The 9,543-nt window shown below is 42.0% G+C and overlaps 1 long non-coding RNA gene across 1 annotated transcript; it reads right to left on the bottom strand.

The window, feature by feature from the left end:
* Positions 1-814: 814 nt before the first annotated feature.
* Positions 815-3,066, bottom strand: LOC120443267. Its single transcript, XR_005615295.1, has 3 exons — positions 2,925-3,066; positions 2,180-2,329; positions 815-1,834 (listed from the first exon to the last, which is right to left on the bottom strand). It is a non-coding gene; the product is annotated as an uncharacterized LOC120443267 (long non-coding RNA).
* Between the last annotated feature and the right edge of the window lie 6,477 nt (positions 3,067-9,543).

Genomic DNA, 9,543 nt, shown 5'->3' with positions numbered 1-9,543 from the left:
ATCTACTTTTACCGACGTGACTCTTTAAAAATCCATCCATCCATCCATCCATTCACTTCCGCTTATCCTTTTCAGGGTTGCGGGGGGCGCTGGAGCCTATCCCAGCTGTCATGGGGCGAGAGGCGGGTACACCCTGGACAGGTCGCCAGTCTGTCGCAGGGCCAACACACAAGGACAGACAACCATTCACACTCACATTCACACCTAGTGACAATTTGGATTATCCAATCAACCTATCCCCACAATAGGTTGATAAAATCCTTTTCATCAAAATCAAAATTGTATTTAAATTTTTACTCTTTATAGCCAGTTAGGTTATATATTACCATTAACTTTTCAGATAAAACGGTGATAAAGTCCTAACGTTTTCATGAAACTTCCTCCCCCATCTGAGCATCGGGGAAAAGGCTGTCTTGCAATTGTTGAGGTCACTAGTGTGTGCCCCATTTCTTCCAGGATCACTCTCTTTGTAGGTTTTAGTGGACTCCTAGTACTGTGAAGTGGTTTCATGGTACAAAAGCATTGTATTCCAAGATCTGGGAGATTGTAGAAATGAGCAGTGATGCCCTTCTTACCATCTTTCCAGAAAAATAAGTGATCTGGAAGCTGTTAGGCTTACTTACAGCAGCAGCACTTTCTGCACCTGCATAAACTCCCGGACACATTTACCTACAGTGTTTGTTGCTGTATGTGCTGCAGCTGCAGCTTTGAATTTTTTTATTAATATATATTTTGTTAATATTTTGGCTATGGTGTCTTGTTATGAAATGTACAAGAGTAAAAGTGTTTTTTAGCATGTGCTTCAAAGCTAGTGACTGGGAAACTCAAATCTCAATAGCCAGTATCAACAGAAATTCACTGCAGCCTGTGTAATATTTGATGCGTCATAATTTATTTCAGTTTATCTTGCAAATACATATTTGCATTGCAATGTCATGCACAAACACACACAAGTATTAGATCCTTAAGATCAAACCTGTGTCATTCTTTTGATCCACTGCAGTGTGGTAGTCAAAAAAAGAAGAAGTGAAGTGGCCACAAATGGCCAGGATAGAGATCAGAGGGTTAATGCGTAAAATGTATAAAAATATTATTGATTACAGGGTAATATATTAATGTTAATATCAACAATAAGCTTTTTACTCTGAAGTTACAAGTATAAACAATGCTGTTGCATTTACACTTAATTTTTTTACTATAAGTATGGACATGGAAACAAGTGGATATTTAATAACACGTTTAACTGGAATTCTGTACACTGAAAAACAAACAACACATAAAAAACACAAATACGGCCAGTGCCTTCATCTGTCCATTAAATGTCAAATATCGCATTGACCCATAGTCCCTGCTCATCAGCACAAGCTTTTAAAAAGAGCTCCATGTCCTCTGCAAACTGAAAAACAAAGAGGAAGAAGTCCCTCTACACAAAAACACTGCAGATGACAAGCCAGGCAAACATTTATTGATCTGTTTGAATGCCTCCTCATCATGTGAGCCTTGAAGTTTTTTTTCAAGAAGACTAAGACCACAGTGAGGGCGTTTCATTTTCAAGGACTTTCCACAAGCCACAGTTTCATTTAGCACAGAGGGTAGAGCACATGAATGTTCTACCGAAGATTCAGAAAATGGTTTAGATACTGGAGACAAGACATCGAGAGGGAGATGTGGCTCCACGGAGAATGCAGCGGGAGAGAGGCGGGGCTCCTCGGAGAGTGCAGCGAAGAGCAGTCCTGAATGCTGACATGACAATAATTGCCTTGCCATATCCCCAGGCTGTATGACTGTCATGTTACAGACAGGGCAGTGAAAGTGCACCGGCATATCATTTTGTCTGTAAGAGAAAAAACAAAAAAAAAAAACAACATGTAATTTAAATGCAGTTGTATAGAATGCAATCAGTTTATCTAACAATCGGATTGTACATATTAACAAAAATATCCAAGCCATCCTCAATAATGAAAGCAAAATGGTGTGGATCACAAGAGCTGTCAGGAAATGTGGTGAACAGGAAAAAAAAAATATTTAATGAAAACACACTTTTTTTCTCTTGCTGATGAATGCACTGAACTGTACAATGTGAAAAGCAACTTTTAAGTCAACAAAGAGACTGCAGAAGTGCTGAAAAGAAGAGCATATTTATAACTTTAACTATGAGGTATATTTAATACCAACATACCTTTGAAAGGCAAAGCATTTTTAATGTGTCCATTTATATGCTCCTGACAATAGGGCTGAAAGTGGGGCACAGAGGGCAGTGAAACAGCCAACACGTGGTGCATTACTGCAATTCTGGCTTGGAGGCAGAACTCCAAATTGATATGAGCATCTAAAACAGAGAGAAAAACAGATAAACACCATATACACATTTAAGTTCAGGTTTTAGCAGAAATAACACGTTACAGTTAGCATGTAAGAGATTTGGGAGAAAATTCTTTACAAAAACATAATTTACAAAACACTTTTATTTGTGGCATACGTATCTATTGACATATAACAGACAATTTAACAAAGGCTAACTAATATCTGGGCAATAAAAAGCAGAACAGAATGGAATAGAGAATATTAGTATTTATACATATATAAACCTCTTTGTGACAAACTTTACAATGTTTTTGCAGGTGGAATGAGAGACATGAATAAAGTGCAATATGCAGTAAATTGAACAATGTGCATTGATGTTACAGATAGTGAAAAGTAGTTCAATAACAAGCAAAAAATAAATACGTTTGAAACTGACCACTAAATGCTAACCAGAGGTGTCAAAAGTACACACTCCTTACTAAAGTTTAGATAGTTCGGAGGTATGACCGTTGTTGTAACGCTAACGAAGTGCCAACGTAATTAGTGTAAGCAAACTAGCTGATTCCTAAAATTATATAATTATTAACTGCAAATTTATACATGAAAGACTCTGTCCCAACCTTTACGATCCACTTGCAAGATTTCCGCAGTCGATGATCCACGCAGGAACGTATTTCTGCCTACTGTGGAGGTCACGTGTTTCCGGTTACTGTGGAGGTCACGTGTTTCCGGTTACTGTGGAGGTCACGTGTTTCCGGCTACTGTGGAGGTCACGTGTTTCCGGTTACTGTGGAGCTCCACAGTGGCTGCAGCCAGACCCTTCTCGAAATGAAGGACGCATTTGTCGGCCGCATTTGAAGGAGTCGACGAATTGGGACAGCCTTCGTCGCCGGGCTGTGATGTAATCGGCCTTCAAATGCGGTCTCCGGAGGATGCAGCCGACGTTTTGGGACACAGCTAATGTTTGCCTTGACATCTCTCTCTTGGACTTAGCTTCTGTGTCCGCTCCCACAGATTCACACAAACTTTTACCACTCGTCCCGCCCCCATAACAGAGAACAGTGACATTGACTGGCTCATCAGCACATCAACCAATGATAATACAACATTTAGATAACTGACATTAGATGGATAAACAATTTTAGGTTACACCCCAACATATTGCTTCTGCACAGTAAATGAACTCTAAAGCATGAAACCCTTTTATTGATTGGACTCTTAACTGTAAATGAAATACATTTGTACCCAAGCATATGATTTTTAAACCTTTTATCAACTATTTATATTTTAACCATTTTTTATAACCGTAAACTTTTCTTTTCTTTATACTGCAAGCCCGAATAATTGCAGACAGGGCTACAGTTGTAAATGTGATTTGCACTTCCCAGCTACTGTAATAAACCTTTTACATAACATAAAGTTCAAACACACTCCAAACTGCAGATACTACATTAGCCTGTAATTAACACCGAAGAAAGGGATACACTTTGCCTCATTTTAGACAATTCTCGGTCTTGGGTTTTCCCAAAGTAAGAAAATCCCAGAAAGTTGATACTATTCATCTGGATGTGAGAAATATCTGTCAGTAATGAGGGACGTTTGAAAGTCAACGTGCAATGTAAACCAATAAATACAGATCAATCACCCATTTAGGTTTAGTTGTATTTTAGCCTTTTGTGACACGTGGTTGGGTCAAAGGAGATGAGATTTGCTGGTTGTCAAACTGGGTGCATGGAACCATTGCAGAGTTTCAGGAGATGAAATTTTGTAAACACTGAATGTAATGCTTGATGTCATGATGTGGTATAGGGAAAAAACAAAAACGAACCAAAAAACACTGCTGATAAGTTTATTTTGCCAAATGGGAGTTTCTTTTCTTTATTAATCTGCTTTCCTAAATAAACAAAATTGTGGGGTCAGTGTGTATGAATTCTGTTCAGTTTCTAACGGAGGATATGCTAGAAAAGACGTCTGAAAATCACAAGGCCAGAGTGAGAGCATTACAATAGCTTGCCATATGTAACAGGGCGGCCTTTTGTGGCTGGAGTTACAGTGAGGAGGACCAAGACACAGTATGGTGGAAACAAGAGGCATTTATTTGCCTGTATAACTCTAAGGCTGTGACAACTACTCACAAGCTTTCTCACAGCACAACAATCACTCACATCTAATAACAACTGGCAACCTTAAATACTCTCAGCTGTTAAGGACTAAACAGAGGAACATTTGCCCAAACATCCTGGAGAGCACACAGGAAAGACAGGTGAGTAATCACATCTCAACCACTTCTTTGCACCACCTTTATCTCTAGACTTTGCACACACATTTGCGTTATTCTCCTTAATGGTAAACCTTATTTGCTCCTAGAAACAATTCTTTCCTCCTCACAGACAACCACCACACTTCTTGATGTGGAGCAGCTGGAGGACCTGGGAAAAAAAGGCTACCTGCTAATCATTAAAATACTCAATAAATATTCAATAAATAATTAAACCTCTTGTGTGCAAATGTTATTAGTGTGCAAATCTATACTTAAAGTGTGATGCTAAATAAAGTGCTAGTTAAAGTGCTTTTAATAAAGTGCAAAGGTGTTCCTAAAGCGCTGTACAAGCTATAGTACTAGTAAGGCAGTCCTCTTCCTTACACCGTAACAAGCTTGTTTCATCTGCCCTCTGCTGGAGAGTTAAAGGACCCACTGTCTCAGTCTGACACACGTGTGTCGGTAGAGCATGAGACTCTTAATCTCAGGGTCGTGGGTTCGAGCCCCACGTTGGGCGAGACATCTTTTAGGGCAGGGATAGCTCAGTAGGTAAAGCGGTTGCCCTATGATCGGAAGGTCAGGGGTTTGAATCCCCTGAACGGCTACCCTGAGGTACCCCTGAGCAAGGTACCATCCCCACACACTGCTCCCCGGCGCTGCACTGGTGGCTGCCCACTGCTTCACTGAGTGAATGGGTTAAATGCAGAGAAGAATTTCCCCACGGGGATCAATAAAAGTGTACATTAATCCTTATAAACTAATGCAGTGGTTCTCAAACTTTTCACAATGAGTACCACCTCATAAAATATATGGCTCTTGAAGTACCAGCCTTATGACCGACATTAAAGTAGAGTAGTATAGACCTATTTGACACCACATACAGTTTACATGAGACAATTTTATTTCTTATATGAATGTTATTTCTTTTAACTATCATAAACAGGATGTGAGAAGTGATAATAATAACAACTGTACTGCATTACAACATTAACAGCAGGTGGGATATCCAATCTTTAAGTGATGACCTGATGAATCCTGCTTCCCGGTCCAAACTACTCTCTGTTTATCAGGGTTGTTTTGTTTTTAACATGTTTTAATGTTTTGTATCTTGTTCTATTTAATCTGAACAAGCCCCTAAAAACAGTCAGTGATCACTGTCGGCCTCTCTCAGTTTTTATCATCACTGTTCATTTTGAAGCTCAGTTTTTAAACCCTTACAATGTAACTACAGCCCAGCCCATGCAGCAGTATATTAATGACTAACCTGGTATTGTGGATGGATTATCTCAGTTGTTCTCCTGACTGAAGTTTGGTCCGTTTACAGCATCCTGCCATGCGATTGCATTTGTCCCTAACCATCGGGAACCCTCATGTTAGCTTTTATTGAGTGAAAAAAAATTAGCGTTCATCCTCCAGCTTCACTGTGTTTATGCTATGCTAACATAGCTGTGTCGCTAGCGATCACGTAGCACATCATTATATACCAGCTAGCCCAACTTCAGTAACCCTACAAACGTCACTGCTGTTTAGTTTTCTGTGGCGGTTAAGCTGCTGGATTTTTGGCTTCACGACCCTCCTTCGTGGTTCGTGCACGTCTAAGCTCAGTTTGCTCTTCACGGCGTTTCAGCCGACAACACAAAATACCATCATGTGGTGACCTTGCTGGATCCACTGTTCACCCGCCGTGTGATGACCCTCCTCTGGGATCCCTCCACCAAATGAAAGAAGGAAATACACCGCTCTCAAGGCGCTGCTGCTGCGGGACCACTCCCTCTCCGACGCAGAGCAGGCCGAGAAACTCTTCTCTCTCTCAGGCCTGGGTGATGGTAGCACTCTCCAGCTCATGGAGAGCACGCTGTCCTTGCTAGGAACGGATGACGGTGGATTCCTCTTCACTGACCTCTGCCTCTGACAGTTGCCAGTGCGAGCTGGCCTCGTCAACTCCCTGCTGCTGGCCGCAAAGGATTACCACTCACTCGCAGAAGAAGCGGATCCCATTCTCCTGGCTACTAGAGCTTCGGCATCCAGGCGATAGTTCCCGACTCACCGACGGCATCTCCCGCACCCCCACTGATTCTCCCAGGGGCCTCACAGCGACACCGCAGAAAGGGGCTGTGTTTTTACCACCAGTGTTTTGGCACCGCAGTATGGCGCTGTCTACAACCTTGCAATTTTAAGGCCCGGGGAATTGAGCCCGCCAGCACTCTGTAGCGGGCGTGACCACTGGCGATAAGGAAAGGCTGCTCTTCATAGAGGACTCACGCTCGGAGACGTTTTCTGGTTAACTCCGGCTCCCAGAAGAGCCTCGGGAACTCTCGTGTCCTCTTTGCATACCTCCACAATGGTATATTATTTATTCTTAAAAATAAATTTGGAAATTTCCCGCATACCACTAGTGAGAGCCCAAGTACCACCAGTGGCACGCGTACCACCATTTGAGAACCACTGGTATATACTATGGCCACAAGTTTGCATCATGGTGCTGATTCCGAATCCTTCCCTTATTTTTTATTCCTAGTGCAATAATATTAAAGTGATAAGAATAAAAAATAATGTTTAGATCTGCTCTCTGTAGGATGGCTTTTGTTGACGTCTCCTGATGTGTACAAACCCTGACATATTATTACATACAGCTACTTTCAATGCTTTCTCTCCAATGTTCTTTCTGAGCTAACTTCTATAATAACGTCCTCCAAACCATCAACATGTCTATTAGACCCCATTACTTCAAGACTGCTCAGAGAAGTCCTGCCATTAATTAATGCTTCAATCTTAAATGTGATCAACCTATCTCTAATAATCAACTATGGTCATCATTAAACATTATTTAAAAAGCCCTTACTTGAGCTGGCTGTCTTTGCTAATTGTAGGCCAATCTCCAAACTTCCTTTTGTCTCAAAAATTCTTGAAAGAGTCGTTGTAAAGCAACTACCTGATCATTTGCAGAGAAATGGCTAATCTGAAGAGTTTCAGTCAGACTTAAAGACCTGGATGACCCCTAATTTTCAGCTTCTGATAAGCCTAGGCTGCTGGAAGCTTCCCATAAGCATTAGCTATTACAAATGTCTGGCTCTCTTCCACAGTGTCTTTTGTCCTGTCCTCCACTCACCCCCAACTGGCCACGACAGATTACTGACCCTTCCTGAGCCTGGTTCTACTGGAGGTTTCTCCTTCCCACAAATGCTGGCTCAAAGGGGGTTATTTGATTGTTGGGTTTTCTTGTTGTGCAGGTCTTTTCCATGCCAGTGGCTAAGATTTTTGGGAAATAGACATCATTGGCAGCCTCAATGGTGATTGGTCTAAATCACCTCCCACAGATCTTTCCAGGAGATCTTCCTATTCTTGACTCCCTCCAAATTCATCCAATGCCCTTGCATGGCCTGTGCAACAGCGTTCGTCAGCCTTGTTGCTTTCTTCTGCTGGCAAATCTCCTGCAGGCGAGGCAGTGTGCCCTGTTCCTGGATGGCGTACTGGCTTCAAGACCAAAACTAGCCCTCCCTTTTTGGTACCTGGTGGACAATGTCTCTGTGCATGAGTTCTGCTTTTGCGAGTTTGGTTGCTGCTGCTTCCCTCCCCATGGCTTGGGGCAACCTGGGCAACAACAGGATCACTTGATTCTGTTAGCAACATCTCCAGCCTCACCTTGAAACATTTGTACTCCTGTGAAACTGGAGTAGTTCTAGTTCTAGTAAACCTTTGCCATAAAGCCCAACGCTGGCTTTTTAGAGACTGTGGGAATTGCCTTGTCGACACCGTAAAAACAGTCAGTCAACTTCCCCTTAATGATGGAAATGCAAATGCACTTGCTTGGCTTGATCTTCATTCATTGAAGTTATCTTGGAGCTTTCTGAACAGTCTCTGAGAACACAGCTTTTTTGTGGTGAGATTTGTGAGGTCATCCATAAATGGTCTGACAGGTGGCATCCTCAGACCATATCTTATGCTCTGTCCTCCAACCACCCATCAAGAAACTCTAATAATCCCCCCATGTCCATGGTGCAGGTTAGAGAGGAAATTGTGCAGCTTGCCATGATTCCCACTTCCAGACATTGGCATGCTGTGAAGAAACCTTGTGTTGTTATGCATAGCTGAACATCCTGGAAAAAGCCTTTGACAAGATCTGTGTGAGCCTCTGGTACCCTAAAGAAGTCAAAGGCAGCCCAGAGAAAGTTGTGAGGGACTGATCCAAAGGAGTTGGCAAGATCCAGAAATACCACCATGTGTTCCCTCTTTTTGGCAATCCGAATCTGATGCCAAATGGTGCCGGTGTGTTCCAGACAGCTGTGATTGGGTGGTTTCTTTGCAAGTAGTGGGATAGCCTTTGAGTGACTAATCTGAAAATGATTTTGGCCTCAACACTGGCTGATCAGGCAGAACTGATGGATTTCTGAAGACTCCTCTTCCTTGGGGATCCGGATCTACCCCAATTACACTAAGAGGTTGGGATCTCCCAGTTGCACCATACTCCCTTGATTTTTGCAGAATTTGTATGGAATGGCATTGGGAGCTGATGCTGATGCAGCCCTTGCTCTCTGTACAATCTTGTGCACTCTGTTCCATCTAGTTTGGCGGGTATCAAGCTGGTAATATGTTTATCTATACATTTACAAATCTCATTACATGCACACACATATCTGAACCCACAAATGGATTTCAATATCCACACAAAAATCTGCACACAAATAGAAATACACACACATGCACAAATAGTTTTGCTACGGTTATACGCCCATAGAAAGTGACCATCTCATGCCCGGTCTTTTTTGCAGCAGCAACAGGAGGCAAATCCTCCTTTGCTTCCTATCGACTCTTGGCTTCACTCAGTTTTTGTTTTAGAACAAGCTTCTAATGCTCATCATTGAAATTATTTTGCTAGTTAACTGCAAGCAACTTAACCTACTTTCTGACACAGCTGCTGAAGTGTCCAGTTGTGCTGTTGAATGCAATGTATCAGACCAAGCAATACTGATAGGTTACAG

This window comes from Oreochromis aureus, linkage group 13 (genome assembly GCF_013358895.1).
Source record: "Oreochromis aureus strain Israel breed Guangdong linkage group 13, ZZ_aureus, whole genome shotgun sequence".
Classification (NCBI taxonomy): domain Eukaryota; kingdom Metazoa; phylum Chordata; class Actinopteri; order Cichliformes; family Cichlidae; genus Oreochromis; species Oreochromis aureus.
This window is presented reverse-complemented; position numbering and strand designations above follow the sequence as displayed.